Below are 17,500 nucleotides of genomic sequence, written 5' to 3'. Positions count from 1 at the left end.
AGCACTATAAGCTTACAAACTCTGAGTATGTGCAGAAGACATTCACTTTAGAGCTGAAATGTTTAATCGTGTCATGAATTAGTTTACTGACAGAAAATGAGCCTAATGGTCAACAGTTTTGAGCATCATGTAAGACACTATCTTTAAGTTTGTGACTGTTGGGCAGACAAAACAAGTAATTTGAACAGCTGTCCATCATACAGCTCCTCTCCTGTAGTAACTGCATATCAGTAGGCCCTATGTGTCTGTAAGCTTAAAAGGCATGATTTGCATATTGTTGTTATTGTTTGGCATATTATGGAATTGGTGTGTGTATGTGTGTTTTTATGGGCGTATGTCTGTGTGTGTCATGGTCATTACATTACATTAATTTGGCATAGGCCTGCCAGTTTGGTCAAAGCGACTTAAGGTGCCAGTATGTCAACAAGTCCTCCAACCCATACGACCACATAGGTTGTTTGTTCCTACTCTAATACGACCAACAGGAGCGTCCTAAATTAGCGCCCCTACCCGTGGCAGCTGAGGACGGGCTGCAAGGTGAGGACATGCTGCAAGCATAGGTTATGTAAATCACGTGACACAAGTCATGTGACGTTAAACATGTGGTCAAAGTTGTGAAACGATCAGTTTGGTTAGGTTTAGTAAAAACAAACTGGTTAGGCTTAGGAAAAGATCATGGTTTGGGTATAAGTAGCTTACGTAAGTCACTTTAGTCATGTAACTAACGTAAGTTAAGTCACGTACATAACGTTATGTAACTTAAAAACTTTAAATAAGTCAACTCTGACTTTTGGTTTCACGCGGGACACGAACCCCGGTCTCCTGGGTGAAAGTCCTGTGTTTGTTTGTTGCATCCATCCACCACACCACCCAACAACACCCACCACCCAACAACACCCACAGAAGCGGCTGGTGTGGTGGGGTGGTACCTTAGTGCATTTAACCTCCATAGAAACTAGAGATAACAGACAACAGTTAAAATACTAAGGATCAAAATCTAAGCAGCAGAGGCCGAGATATCCTGGCCTTTAGTCCCTAGTATGGGTCAAGCTCCAAAAACACTGGATCCTACACTTCCCATAATGCAACAAATACTATATTTTGTTAGACCCTCCCTTCAACACAAACATTGTAATGGTGAGTTTAAGTGACAGAACACTAATATTCAGATATCAGTATCAGATTTAAAGAAAGCCCCTGTTTGTGTTCTACTCAGAAGAGATCCCATCTTTTAAAAATGGCTTGTGACATTGTTAAAGGAGGAATTAATGACTACCACTCTCTGTACAACTGTTTAGTCAGTCTGTGATGTTCAGATTCCCAGAATTCCTCTCAACAATCACCAGAGAAGGGGTGAGCTTGTTGCTTCTTGTCTCTAGTGGATTTATGAGCATGTTTGCATGAAATTGTGAGCTAACCAGCTAGTTGATGATGATCAGTAATAGGCTCCTTACTAACAACCCTCCTTGCTGTATAGCTACATTACATTCTAGTCTATTTTGAGCTACTGTGGGTGTAGAAATTCTCTGTGCATCTTCCCCAGTGGATGTATGACTGTATGACTGTAGTTGCAAGCTGAAAGAAGCCCACGTTGCTGCTTGGTGATTTTGATGGACTAACACCAGAACCCGATGTTCGCTGTTTATGTTGTTTATGAAATCAGTTAAACATTTTCAGATATCAAATTCCACTGTGACTGCTGGAAATGTCTGGGATGATGTCACATTGGCTACCTTTTAGCCAGTTATTCACACAAATATTAAAACAAAAAATTAACCCAAAAAAGCAAAGATCTGTTGGAAATTGGAAGCTTAATTATTTATTGGTTTATTTAGAAGTCCAGACTGGAGCACAAACATGCAGGCCAACATTTAAATGAAGTGCCAAAAACTGCAGTTCATTGAATGGCCACTTGAGGCTGGCTCCAAACGAGAGTCAGTCCTCATAGAGCCCCATGTTAAAATGCCCAGCTTTACAGCAGAAATAAACATGTTTACAGCCTGGTACAAAAAACAGTTTTGGTCTCCATAGCTGAATTCCCCCTTTATGACAACTGTGAGGGTGATGAATTTTTTTTATAACTCACCAGTTTAAATCATATAAAGGCTTAAAGTTAAGCATAATTAAGGACGTAGCTGCTTCGAGTGACAGGTGGGTGCCCTCTCAGGTGGTTTGCCGTTAGGTGGTTTCATCAACCAGGCTTCATTCGGCCCTCAGCTCCACCTCTTTACCCATTTTTGGATTAGCCGGAGTCGGGGGACTGCCAAGATGGCGACGTTCGGAGCCACCGGAAGGTGCCCTCTTAGAGCTTCACAATGGCTCTTCAGAAACCTATAAATCCATGTTTTATACAGTCTATGGTTATACAACAATCTCTATCTAACGTTTGGTAACATTAGCTAAAATTAGCCTCTAGCTGATGGTCATACCAGACGGTAGTAGCAAAACCCCTGAGTGTTCTGAATTGAGTAAGAGTGTGTTTTAATGTTAATGAATTCAACTTTTCATTTGTAAGATAAAAATTATTATTTCTTCTTTCAAAAGTCACATAGTCTCACTTTAAATATCCAACCCTTTATAAGGAAGATCAATGTGATGCTTCTCAGCACCACGACTGTACATGTAGGGGATTAAGGTTTTCTTCACCCCAATGGGTTTGAAACATGATAGGCACTGGATGAAGATGGATAAAGTGGTCCGCTCCCCATGTGTCAAAAACAACACACAGAAGTGGATTACAATAAACTATGTATCTTATTACACCTGGTGAGCACCTGTTTCCCTGGAAACACACAACTGAGTCGTAACACAATCTTGGCTCAGAAGTCAGAGATAACATAGATAAAAATGTTTTGGAATGTGCTACTAGTAACAAATTATATTTATTATATTTTTTTGTCATATGTTTGTGTAACAATTCAGGAAAAATGTCAGAGGTTGGTTGGCTGTTTTTTCTGTTCAAGCCCAGGATTTGATTAGGTGGAATAGAGAGGGATCCCTAGGTTTTAAAGAGAAAGTCAGAATCAGTCCAAATAAATGGATAATTCTGGTTTACTATAACTTGGGTCTTATTTTGTAGTTTTCCTGGTGCCACTAATAACACTGTACTCCCCTGTACCCACTGTGCTCATGTTTTGTGCCCCGTTGGATTTTGTTGTAGTGATGGCGCCGTGTTCCCAGATCTCAGCAATTACTTTAGTGAATACAAAGTTGTCTACACATACATAGAAATGATGCTCAAATGATTCAGTACTAAGTGGGTATCCTATTGGCTTGTCTATATACAGTAACCTCTGCCATATGACCAGTTTCAGGTGACAGCCATTCTATTTTATTTTTATTTTTATTTTTTTGCCATTATTTGATGCAGGCAAAGATAGACAGGAAAGGGGGAGAGAAAGAGGGGATGACATGCAGCCATGAGTAAGGACTCAGCATGTTAGCTGCATGAGGGATTCACCTCTGCACATTCCCCCTTGGCACTAAACTGAGCTTTTCCTGTTAACTTGGACTTTTTCTAGCCTCTTGAAAAGATACAGAAGTTTGCTTTTGTCCGTATTCTCTGCAACACTCATGGATGAGCCCGAGCCATATGATTAGTGGCTGTGATTCTCTGCATGAAAGCTGGAAGAGCAGCTAGCGCTTTAAAACAATGGCCTGGAGGCTGTTACATAACACATGATGAGACGAGGAGAGAGGGAGAGCAGTTCTCTCTACATTACAGTACTGGAATCCCTGAGCTGAATATTCCCACATCACACTTCCCACACAGCTCTCTCACATACTCACACACACACACACACACACACACACACACACACACACACACACACACACGTTCATACCCACACATACACACAGCCACACACTGCCTCCCAGCTCATTGGGATGCAGGTTTCTCTCTGAGTACAGTTAACATTACTGTGAGCTCAAGCACTTTGCTGGTACTGTGTTCTGCCAGATTATATAGAGAAATGTGCATTATTTTCATATGACTGTACGACTAATGATGTCATCAGGGTTATCTTGGCTTGGGCTTGCAGACTTCCGTTTTTTAACAGATAGCCTGCATTTCAAATAGGGGGTGTGGAGTTTGAAAGACGTAGGCAATTTACCTGACAGAAAGAGTCTAAATATAGACGCTATCCCATATGCATTATGGAAAATGTAGGATTCAAAATTTTTTTTGAAGCTTGCCTTTGTGCCTTTCCTGTGTACTAAAAGTCGGGATAACTTGTCCTTAACTGCTTCAAATTTGACCATTCTTTTTTTGATCTGTCCCTTGTGAGTCTAACAACAATTCAACCTTTATAGAAACATGAAATATATGAGGAAGAAAAGATGGGGATGGAAAATGAATCAAGAATCCTCGTAAAAGTAAATTTGATAGAGGATGAACTGACTAGAACAGGTTGAATGTGAAACCTCGCAGGATTCTGTTTGTTTTACTAGGCTACAGTTGGAGTAGTAAGGTACAATTTATCAGAAGGTTGAGAAAGACAGTGCCAACTCAAATTTCTATTTAAAGAATATTCTGCCTCAAAATATGGGACAGAACACTTTTAATCTTTGGAAAGTAGTGACAGGTGTTCATTTTTGATAGAAGCATGGCTCATGGTGTACTGTCCTGTAGTTGACCCTTTGTTTCAAATGCCTCCAGTGAACACAGTGTACATCATGTAAGGTGCATATTCAGGGGTTTTCCTGGTCCAAATTTCTGCCTGCTGTCTCCCTCTTGTCATGTTTTCAGCCATTCTAAGACATAGCCTAGATAATCCACAACAAGCTGTTCTTGTAAAATAACCCATAAAGCAGAGGCATTTTTTTAACCATAAAGGCTGCAGTGAATTCACCTGGTTACACAATGACCACTTGCTGGCAATCAAAATAAAAGTAATGTTTATTCATATTTTGGGGCAGTGTGCTTTCTTACATTTAGAAAGCACACTGCCCCAACAATAAGTGTCACTGGAATAAGTGTTACTCCATTACTTTAAAAGCTTTACCCTAGTGGATGGGAGGGCTCAACATGCTGCAATTTAAGAAAACACACTAATAAAACACTACAGGCCATACACAACGAAAGTAGAGTCCAACTGATTTATTGGGCTTTGGATATATATTAGCAGATACAGTGGTGTGCAAAAGTGTTTGCCCCTTCCTGATTTCTTTTGGATGTTTGTCACACTTAAATGTTTCAGATCATCAAACAAATTTAAATATTAGTCAAAGATAACACAAGTAAACACAAAATGCAGTTTTTAAATGAAGGTTGTTATTATTAAGGGAAAACAAAATCCAAACCTACATGGCCCTGTGTGAAAAAGTGATTGCCCCCTAAACCTAATAACTGGTTGGGCCACCCTTAGCAACAACAACTGCAATCACATGTTTGTGATAACTTGCAATGAGTCTTTTACAGCGCTGTGGAGGAATTTTGGCCCACTCATCTTTGCAGAATTGTTGTAATTCAGCCACATTGGAGGGTTTTCGAGCATGAACTGCCTTTTTAAGGTCACAGCATCTCAATAGGATTCAGATCAGGACTTTGACTAGGCCACTCCAAAGTCAGCCATTCAAAGGTGGACTTGCTGGTGTGTTTTGGATCATTGTCCTGCTGCAGAACCCAAGTTCGCTTCAGCTTGAGGTCACGAACAGATGGCCGGACATTCTCCTTCAGGAGTTTTTGGTAGACAGCAGAATTCATGGTTCCATTTATCACAGCAAGTCTTCCAGGTCCTGAAGCAGCAAAACAGCCCCAGACCATCACACTACCACCACCATATTTTACTGTTGGCATGATGTTCTTTTTCTGAAATACGGTGTTACTTTTACGCCAGATGTAATGGGACACACACCTTCCAAAAAGTTCAACTTTTGTCTCGTCAGTCCACAGAGTATTTTCACATCATCACAACATCAAGATGTTTTCACATCATCACAACATCAAGATGTTTTCTGGCAAAAATGAGATGTGAGCCTTAATGTTCTTTTTACTCAGCAGTGGTTTTCGTCTTTGAACTCTGCCATGCAGGCCATTTTTGCCCAGTCTCTTTCTTATGGTGGAGTCATGAACGCTGACCTTAAATGAGGCAAGTGAGGCCTGCAGTTCTTTGGATGTTGTTGTGGGGTCTCTGAATGGCTAACGAAGAACTAAATGAAGACTTTGGAGTGGCCTAGTGGAGATAAGTTGAGCAAACTGCAAATGTTTATTCAACATCTGTTACATAATAGCCGAACCTTATATGGATTCAGATGTGAATTTGATACAGCATTCTAGTGAGGTTGACAGACGAAGAAGAAGAACAAAATGAAGACTTTGGAGTGGCCTAGTCAAAGTCCTGACCTGAATCCTATTGAGATGCTGCAGCATGACTTTAAAAAGGTAGTTCATGCTCGAAAACCCTCCAATGTGGCTGAATTACAACAATTCTGCAAAGATGAGTGGGCCAAAATTCCTCCACAGCGCTGTAAAAGACTCATTGCAAGTTATGGCAAATGCTTGATTGCAGTTGTTGCTGCTAAGGGTGGCCCAACCAGTTTTTAGGTTTAGGGGGCAATCACTTTTTCACACAGGGCCATGTAGGTTTGGATATTGTTTTCCCTTAGTAATAGCAACCTTCATTTAAAAACTGCATTTTGTGTTATCTTTGACTAATATTTAAATTTGTTTGATGATCTGAAACATTTAAGTGTGACAAACATGCAAAAAAATAAGAAATCAGGAAGGGGGCAAACACTTTTGCACACCACTATATCAATATTAGTGTAAATGTTGGCTGATGGCATTCATGTGGTTATCTGACAATAATGCTCACCCTCAAGCCAATCGTATTTGAGTATTCGCTGTGGGCATTGTGTAAGGTTAAATTATGTCACTGCGGTAAGTGAAGCTTTGAAGACTCGAGTTAGTACCAGACATATTAGCAGGTAAATGAATTATCTGGGTGGAAGTTGTTGTTGATATAGAATTTGATAGAGACACATTTGAAGAATAAATAAATAAGGATTCAGACTTGGCATGATAAATTTGGCCAATGGATTACTTTGACTTTTCTATGATTTCCAAGCTAATTTATGGATGGACATACAGTATATTTGTGGTGGACATTGGAGATATAGAATCAAAAAATATATGTATCATGTCTCTGTGTTCAGATTTGACTGAATGTAAGGATGATTCCTTGAAGTAGTAAAATGTTTGACGCACCTGTCCCTTTCACCTCCTGACAGTTTCAAACCTTTATTTATTTATTTATTTACAAAGACTCAAAATGAAATTCCCTCTTTGTGGCTTTATATTTATCTCTCAATTCTGAGCATGTGATGGGAGATTTATATTTTATAGCAAAATTTTTATCACAAAGAAATAATTATTTGACCAAACAAAGCTATTCTGTGCTCAATAAATTTATTTTTATGTTCAGTAAATGTATTTTTACGTTTGTTATTATTTACACAAATGCTTGAGACACACATAACTTCATACCTCTCTGGCCAAAAGTCCCTTGCGAAATTGACACTCTTTCTGTGTGTGTGTGTGTGTGTGTGTGTGTGTGCAGCAGCAATTTAATTGACATTCTCCACCATTAACATGTAGTTAAGATTTAGCTCAGTTTTATACTAAGCTGTTTCTCTTGATCAGTCAAGAGATAATGCACAAATTAGCTTTGTGAGGGAATTAACCTGAAATCAGGTAGCAAGAGGTAAAATAAGGGACGAATAAGTGACTGAATGTAATTTACAGAAAACAAAGGCAAAGATATTTATACGTGAAACATTCATTACGTTCACTACTAACAAAACTCAAACAACTAATAGACACACAAATGAACGTATAAACAACCATGAGTAAAAATGAATACAGCGATGAATAATTAACTGAGAGAGGAGTGCCAACTCCCGCCGGGTCGCGGGAGTTGGCACTCGCTCTCTCTCAACAGGAATAATATCACGCACACCTACTTGGTTGGGTATGTTGATGGCTTTCAGGGTTTGATAAACTCAGAGTTCTGACTTTTCTAACTTTATCATGTTAGAATGCTTCATAAAGAATCAATTGTTTGTTGCCAATTTAATGCTTCCATGTTAAAACTCGGTCTCATCAATTGCTGAAAGACACTAAACATATATGAATAACAGGATGTCATCCTTATGAGTAATAGACTGGTAACCCAGGAAAATGTAATAAATGACAATCATGTTACATCTGTTATTATTAATACACATACATATGTCCCTATATATATCAGGCCTGGAATTAAGTAATTTTTAGAGCAAAGCCACTTTGGCCTTTTATAAATACAAATTTATTGGGGCATTGCGGCCAATTGCAAGGCCAAAACCAATGATGCAATAACAATAAGTGATAATTACATTGTATTGTAAACAAGATACAATCAACAATTAGGAGTCAGTGTATTGAGACACAGTACTGAGTTGATTTAAACTGTACATTGGATGTTTGACTTTTCCACAAAATGCTTTGTGAATGATTTTTTTTAAATGTGAAAAAATCATTTTATTGTTATATTTTAATGATAAATAAAGTCTATAAATAGGCTATGAGTGAAAGGGTCAAAATTAATCTGAGTCCAGATATCCTCTTGATTCCTGAAGGTGAATTAGTGAATTGGCCCATTGTCAATTAACTTTTACTGGCATTTTCTCTGAGTCTTGGCAGGGCATCAATTCTCTTTGGAATTGTTAAAATTGTTCATCATCATCATCATCATCATCCTACAATGCTCTTTGAGACTATGGGAAGGTGTGTGCAGCCACCATCTGTCAGCGTGCACATGTCCAGTCCTGCACAGTAGAGAAGTCATATCTGTATCTATTCTGAGAGCCAGAAACATGTGCAAAGGTTTGATTCCCCATAAACCACCGTGCTGAACAGCGTGCACTGTGTCAAGGAGAGTTCAGACAAGCCAAATAAAGAGACTTCTCCCACTGTGCTCTGTTGACTCTCCATTATCTGAGCGAGACTGTCTGCAAACAGCCTCTGCTGCTCACATTGGGCTGAATGTGTCATTCTTGAATGTGCGCCCAGTCCCCCTACATCCAGGAGCAGATTGGATGGCAAAGAGTCTCAGCCTTCACAAACTCTGCTATGAGTTTTCTGCAGGTTAGAGGGGGTGATGACAGCAAAGGTCCCTTCTTTTTAGTTCATCCCCTCATTCTTTTTGAATTTCCTCTTCCAGTCGTTCCTGCGGCCAAGCTTTTATAAACTGTTTCAGATGTCTGCTTGATTCACAGCAAATAAGCTTTCTCTGCACAAACCCTCAGGCTGATATAATTTGTGATGAGGAAGCACATGTTACACACACACACCATGACAGTAGACTGCGCTCTAAAGCCTGCAGTGTGCTGCAAATGAAATAGCATTTTGCATGCTCCCAGATTCCTTTCAAATACAGCGCTGTGGGCAGATGATAGTACACATACTGCAACAACAGTCCTAACTCCTAAGTTTTTGCTCTAAGTGTATGTAGTGGATCTCACTCTGTGTTGCGTTGTGTGAAAGATAAGAACTGCACTTCCTGGGATGGTCTTGGAGGATTTTATTGCAAAATGTCTTCAGCGGCAACTTTAACTATCAAGAGACAAACATTTACAGGGTCACTCCTGCATAAATGCTCCCTGCGCCTTCCCAGAAGAAAGTGCAGGTGAAAAGAGAAACATTTAAGAACTTCCAGCATTACAATGAGAAAAATAAAATACGATTTGCATGGATAAATAACGAACCAAAATACTTTCTTGCAGAAAAATAAAGAAACAACCATGCATAAACCCTCATACCTGTAATTATGAATAGACAAACATTTACAGGGTTTCTCCTGCATAAATTCTTCCCACTCCTGTGTAACATCATGAGCAAAGTCACTACATGCTCCACACTAGCAAAAAACAATACACGCTAGCATCGCTGCTACATGGCAGCCCTGCTACTCGCATATCTTCACACAACTTCCTCCCTAATTAGCAGATTTATGCATAAAAACAAACACAATTGTAGCTCTAAACCATTACAATGTCTATATTGACTTTACATTTGTTCAAAGCAACTTAACATCGTGATATATATATATATATATATATATATATATATATATATATATATATATATATATATATATATATATATATATATATATACACACACAGTATATATATATATATATATATATATATATATATATATATATATATATATATATATATATATATATATATATATATATATATATATATATATATATATATATATATATATATACATATATATATATATATATATATATATATATATATATATATATATATATATATATATATATACACACAGTATATATATATATATATACACACAGTATATATATATATATATACACACAGTATATATATATATATATATATATATATATACACACAGTATATATATATATATATATATATATATATATATATATATATATATATATATATATATATATATATATATATATATACACAGTATATATATATCAAAAATGACCAAAAGTAAACGCTGTGAAGAAAACACGTAACTTCCCAGAAGAAGTTACCGCGTGAAAAGAGGAAGTAAAGCTTGCTGGAGTTCAACAAATACAGTTTTACAAAAAAAAACAATGGTGATACTTCCTATTATAACCCAGAATATCTCCTGTTTGTAAAAATGTTATCAATTTTGAAAAAATACAACAATGATGCATTTTTAAAAGCATATTTTGATGGCTAGTGAGTTAATAAGGATCCGATCACCTCACTAACAAATCTAGACAGTTAAGTAACACTGGATGATTTGCATCAAACCAAAAATGCTCTTCAGACCCCACTTTGTTGAACAGTTCATTTATTCTTGCGATACATGAATAAAGCTGATTTCATGACCATGTATGGATTTCCCGGTAAATTGGCACTACATCAAAGGATGAACGTTTAGTCAACGGGGAAAAATCACAGTGCCAACATGCAGATGATTTAATAGAAATCAGTTCAAGTGTTTGTCTTTAAGTCCACCTGACAGTAACTCAGAAAGTAGTCCCCTGGAAATCCCTGTAGCTGACCAAAAGTCATAACAGATGAAAAATGACAATAAAACTAAGTCGGCAAATACTGTTGTGTCCAGGCCTGTTCCTCTTTAATTAGTGCTTATTGATGGGGCAACAGGCTTTGACCCAACACTAGCAGAATTTCCTCCGGAGATGGTGATGTCATGGTGGAAAGAGACATGACCCAAGAGTCCCTAAAACCAAAAGCAATCACAAACTTTTATTTCTCCGTGGAAGTAAAGCAAAGCTTCACAGTGAGAAACCAGTCACGACACTGTTGACCAATTGCAGGTGATGTTGCATTGAGTAAATAAACCTGTGCAAATATTGTGGTAAATTCATCCAGCTGACCTGTACACAAAGCGGTGATTAAAGCTAAATGTGGCAACTCTTTTTGTTCATAATTCTGCCAAATTTGACTATACTGTAAGTTTAAATCTTACAATAGCAGTCTCTGTGGCATTAGCCCATGAGGTGGTCTAGTTGCGGCCTTGGGAGTTGGTGGCGCGTTGTCTCAAAACTTTGTAGTACTTATTATTTACAATTCCATTTTTCTTAGGATTGGGGGAACATTCTAAAACACTCTGAACAATAGTCACACTCATTAAAAATAATTTTTGCAAAATAATTTATATATTTAAACATTTTAACAATGTTTTTGGTGGTGGTATATCAGGTGAGTTGGCCCGCCTCCCCTTAATTTTATGCACACTGTCCTGTAGTGTTTTTATTGTCCTGTATGGTGAGCTCTGAAAAACTCTGTAACCCAGATTATAGAGTTACTGAGCTGTATTTCATAACAATATTGCATCTTGAATGACAACGTGTTTGATAATTTTATAATGATTACTGTATTACCAAAGATGGGTTAATGCAGTTGAATTGGCATAATTTATATTCAGTGCATTTTCACACCTCCTAGAAGCTTGTTTCAACTGAGTGTAATAACTGCCCTTTTAAACAGTAGTATGACATATGACACACACTGATGTAAGGATAGAATTGGCCAATGATAGGCTAAAATATAATTTGACTCATTTAAACTTATGATCAGGCAATTTACTCATTACATCATCACTTAGAAATCTGCTACCACTCCCACCTCTTAAAACTAACCACCAGGTAAAGAAAAAATGTTTTGCATTTCTTATGTTAACAGGTATTATTAAAGGATCAATGGCTACAAAGCTGTACAAAGAGGTTATCTCCTCAGTGGAATTCAGAGGATTTTATGTAAAGAGTACTGCAGCAGTCTGCAGAGGATTTGTTTCTTCCCATTTCCAAACTTGGCATGTAATATTTATTTGCTTAGACAAAGTAGCTGTTGCTCCTCTCTGATGATGTGTCAGTACAGAGAGACTGTCAGAAGTTCTTTCAGCCTCTGCTCCAGCTTCCTTTTTGGCTAACTAGCAGAGGGTTTCTTCCATAGGTTGTGGTCAAAACAACAGAAGAACTCCATGGAATAATTTAATAACAGGATGTAGTTGGAAAACTCTAACAAATAGATAAATATAAATAATCACTTTGGTGGTCCATTAACATTCCATCTAGCACCATCATCAGTTTAAAGTTTCAATTTGTCCATCACTTTGGTTATTGACCAAATACCTGCAAAACTAATTACATTCCCATCAGCCTGAGCTGTACTTTAGTGTTTAGTAAACATTATGGTAGAAATCAGCATGTTAGCATTGTCATTGTGAACATGTTAGCAATTAGGTCAAAGCACCGCTGTGTCTAAGTACAGCCTCACCAAGCCGCTGTAATGCATCCATACATATTGTGTATTAGAGTGGATTTTGAAACACAGTGTTGATGAATGAATAGAAAGCAATAGCTGCCGAAATAGCAAAAACACAACGAACAATCTGCAACTCTATTGTATGCTTTGGAAAACTTAAGTCACTATATTCAGATTCTGTAACCCTTCTCTCACAGCAAGTGATGAACTGAAACTGAAAAGTGAGATAACCTCAGTGTACTCAGTGTAGGTGTGTTGAAGTGTGGGCTGACAGGCCACATGATGAACAAGCAGGTGATGAATAAGCACCTGGTTTCTGTGGAGGAGGTGATGAGAGATCAGTGATGTCAACCAACAGTAAGGCACTGGAGGGGACTGGGCTACAGATATTCTGTTGAAGGTATCCTTATTATAAAGTATTTTCTTCACTTCCAAAAAACATGATCTTAGAATATATCTTCACTTTAACTGGAAACTCTAAGATAGGGTTTGCCTCTTTCCTGCAGTGATTTGATTCCTGAGCAGAATCTTTTGTGAATTAATTGAGAGCATTGTGCTGACAATATGTACAAAAGGGAGGCAGAGGCCAAATCAGTATTCTACAGGTACCGTATGCTGCCTCTAAAAGAATGCAAGGAAACAGATCTGTCAGGTTACATGCAAGCTCTTTTTTGAGTTGAATGCAGAGGACAGCAAGGTAGGACACTGTATATTGTATATACACACATACCTAAATTATCTTTAATCATCACTGAGAGCTGAGCAGAGCTGGAGATGATCCAAATCAAAGACTACAGCTGGACTGAAAGGAACATTCGTGTTGATAATCCTACTGTTATCTAAGTAGCTTAGTAAGTTCCAGGTAGCAAACATACAGTTAGCTATGATAAGGTCAGACAGACTGATTATAACAACCTGAAAGCTATTATTGATAATAATAATAATTAATAATTTTATTTGTAGAGCGCATTTCTAGACCCAAAGCGCCAAACATACAGTGATATAAGACAAAAACATCAACAGCTTTGTAGGTTAATGTGAGGATTTTGTACTTAATACGGGATTGAACATTAAAGGGGAATGCTGGATGGCCTTAAGTGCTGTTAAGTAGATATTATAATTCTCATTGAAAAATATCTACCTTAAGTATTTCACAGATAATGCATATATCGTGTTTAGGGATGTCCCAGTCAAGTTCCTTTGGCCCAGATCCCATTCAGAGTCCTTTAACGTTGGCTATCTGCCAATACCATACTCATATCTACCTAAAAGACACAGCTGCCCAGTGCACCTTATTTTTGACAAGCTACTTAATCCAAATACTGAAGGTCCTGGTTAAAAATAATTAGGCTGATGAGCTTAAATTATTAAATTAAGCTCATGAATCAAAGTATGATATGAATGAAAGTTTAACTGGGAGAAAGCAACTCCTGAAATTGACGTGATGCAGTCAGCCGATGGGTTTTACTAGAAAAGACGTCTCACTCTGTTGGAGTTGTTGGAACTTTAAAAACTCCACCAATGGTGTTACAGAGTGGAGTTTCTTCCCTCACAAATTATCTTTGGTGAAGTACAGACCATAGACTGTAAAAAATAAATAAATAAATAAAATTTAAAAAATGGATGTAGTATATGTGACATCACCCATAGGTTTCTGAAGAGCCATTAGCCGAAGCTCAAAGTGGGCACCTCCCCGTGGGCTCCGACTGTCGCCATCTTGGCAGTCCCTGATTCCAGCTAATCCAAAAATGGGCAAAGAGGTGGAGCTGAGGCGGGCCAAATGAAGCCTGGTTGATAAAACCACCTAGCGGCAAGCCACCTGAGAGGGCACCCACCTGTCACTCAAAGCAGCCACGTCCTTAATTAGGCATAACTTTAAGCCCGTAATTTAAACAGGTGAGTTATATAAAAATTCATCCCCCTCGCAGCTGTCATTAACGGGGGAAATTAGCTATAGAGGTCAAAACCGTTTTTTGTACCAGGCTGTAAACATGTTTGTTTCTCCTTTTAAAGTTGGGCATTTTAACATGAGGGTTTTGGAGCCAGCCTCAAGTGGCCATTTAAGGAACTGCAGTTTTTGGCACTTCCACGTTGGCTTAATTTTTCTGTACCGGAGGTTGCCGCTTGGTACAGATGCACAAACCTGACAACAGCCAAGTTTCCTTTTATTCTGTCATCAAGTCACTGACAGAATAACCGCTAATTCGTGACAGGTGATATGATCTGTCACTGCGACTGTCAGCATCGGCTAAAAATGAGAAGCGGCTACCTGAATGTTTTGCTCTTTGCTAATAAGAAAGAGAAAAGAGATAAAAGATTCAATAACTTTTTTGTCATTTGTTGTCGGAGCAGATCCATATATTTAGCCAATTCAGGTGTCAGAACTCACAGTCATCACCGACAGCACTGATGCACACAATATTAATACAAATCTCTCATACGCAGTAAAATGCTTCACTGCGATTTCAGGCCAGGAATTTAATGTCAGTCCATGCCAATATCTACACATTCATAACAGTCCACTTACAGCATATTGTAACCATTTTGTTGAAATATTTTTTCTGTCTACTGTTATGCCATGTTTATGTCTTTTATTTTCATAACTACACACGAAATTGTTGATGCCATTTAGTTTTTTTATTAAAACAGAATCAACTCAGGAAGGGTAGTTGTAATATTATGATGTGCTAAGGGGTGGCCCTGCTAGCATGGTTTTTTTTTTTAAACATGTCTCTTGCTTGTGAACATATCTGTAATTTCGCAGTATTTAGCTGCACTTTCCTCCAGTTCTTTTCTCCTTTTAATGTGCTCAGCTCCCCTTTTCTGAACGTTGTGTTGATGTGTACGTGTGTGTGACCTATCGCCTATGATGACAGGGAGAGATCATACCATCAGGTTTAAAGCAGGCTGTGGAACTGATGGTCTACAGGTCTGAGTGAGTGTATCTGCCCTGTGTTGTTTTCGTTTTGATTTACATATTTCATTTAGCAGGAAGAGCAACTGTAATGCATCAATATTTCAACAATAGGAGTAGCTGACCTCCTGTTTTATCAGAAATAGAGCTGTAATGACAATGTCAATCGACAGAAAATAATCTGCAACTATTTTGATAATTGATTAATTGTTTGTCATTTTTCATGCAAACATTCTCTGATTTCAGCTTCTTATATGAGAGGATTTGCTGTTTTTCTTAAATTGAAACGCTAAAGGTTTTAGACTGTTAGTAAAACAAAACAAGCAAATTAAAGATGTAACTGGAAATTACGAATGCTATTTTTTAAACATTTTATAGACTAAAAAATTCATTGATTAATCAAGAAAATAACAAGATTAATCAGTAATGAAAATAATCGTTAGTTGCAGTTGTTACACCCATAAAGTGCAAGCTCACTCAAGGGGTGACATATTTTAAAAATTACTTATTCTGAAAGAATAAATGAAAAACAATATTGTGAGTCGGCTGGTCTTCAGTGGCTTTACTGATTTGCCAACTGAACTTAGTTGGAACAATACAAATGACAATGTAGAACACTATACAATACACTTATACAATTTAATCTCAAATTCACAGTATTATATAAAATCAATAGGCTAATAGAATCACAATAAACAATATTCTGTTATAAAAATAATCGATTCTGTATGAGGGTATTTACAGTGCTCATTCTATATCATTCTATCATTTTATCTACAGGTCTTATACCAGTATAAAACAATTATCTTATTTCCGTATACCAGTCACACAAAACAATTACATTCACAATATACAGTAATCTCTCTGAGTCATCCCCTTTGTTTACAGGTGGCATAATGTATCACAACCTGTGCGCTGCCTGGTTGCCTTGGCAACGGTCAACTACAGCACTGCAAACGGCTGCTAATCAGCTGTTCGGGCTCTGGCTCTAACGTCTACATTCTGGTAAACTTTAAGAGTAAACAAATGAAACCGTTAGTATAAAACTAAATAAAACAAGGAAAATATAAACTACAAAACACTCTAACATTAAATCCTGCTAATGCCAACTCGTCCTCGTTTAGGAAACTAAGCTAGCGCAAATACTGCTAACAAAAGTAACAAGCCCATTTAAATTTCAGTAATTGTAATTGCGTTATTTAATTTGAAAAAGTAATTAGTTACATGTCTAGTTACACCAAAAGTAGTGGAATTACAGTAACGTATCCCAAGACTGATTCTGACATAAATTCCAGCTTTAACTCACTCCCACTGTCTTTGACTTGTAAGTGCTCAGAAACAAGTCTGTAAAGTGCTTCTTTTATAAAGCCATGACCATTTCTCCCTCTAAAAATACCTTGTCTCTTTTTAAAAGGTCAGTGGTTATATTGTGAGATAAACCTCCACCGGTGGGTGATGTAAGCCTGGGTTAGCTCACTCTTTGTCTCCAGTATATGATTGGTCTGGAAAGCTGGTTTTTATGAGATGACTCACCATGCACTGTTTCTAAGAGACGATGCTCTCAGGTTGACCTGTGGCCCCGGGGGCGTTTACTGAGCAGGTATAAGCACTACAGAAAAACACACACCCACCAGGGATTGCTTTTCAGTTTTCCACCAATTCAACTCCTGATGTTTTTCTTAGTTTTCCCTTCGCTGTCAGAAAATGTTTTGTGCCATCATTGCTTTGGTTTTTGGTCACAAAATATATGTGTGTGTGTGTGTGTGTGTGTGT

General features: G+C 37.7%; 1 protein-coding gene across 2 annotated transcripts in view; it reads left to right on the top strand.

Moving 5' to 3' along the window:
• clmna (calmin a) overlaps positions 1 to 17,500 on the top strand; it is a 68,578-nt gene that overhangs the window by 891 nt on the left and 50,187 nt on the right. The window lies entirely within an intron of this gene.

The sequence above is a fragment of the Siniperca chuatsi genome, linkage group LG15 (genome assembly GCF_020085105.1).
Source record: "Siniperca chuatsi isolate FFG_IHB_CAS linkage group LG15, ASM2008510v1, whole genome shotgun sequence".
Lineage (NCBI taxonomy): Eukaryota > Metazoa > Chordata > Actinopteri > Centrarchiformes > Sinipercidae > Siniperca > Siniperca chuatsi.
Note: the sequence above shows the minus strand (reverse complement) of the source record. Positions and strands in the feature narration are given on the sequence as shown.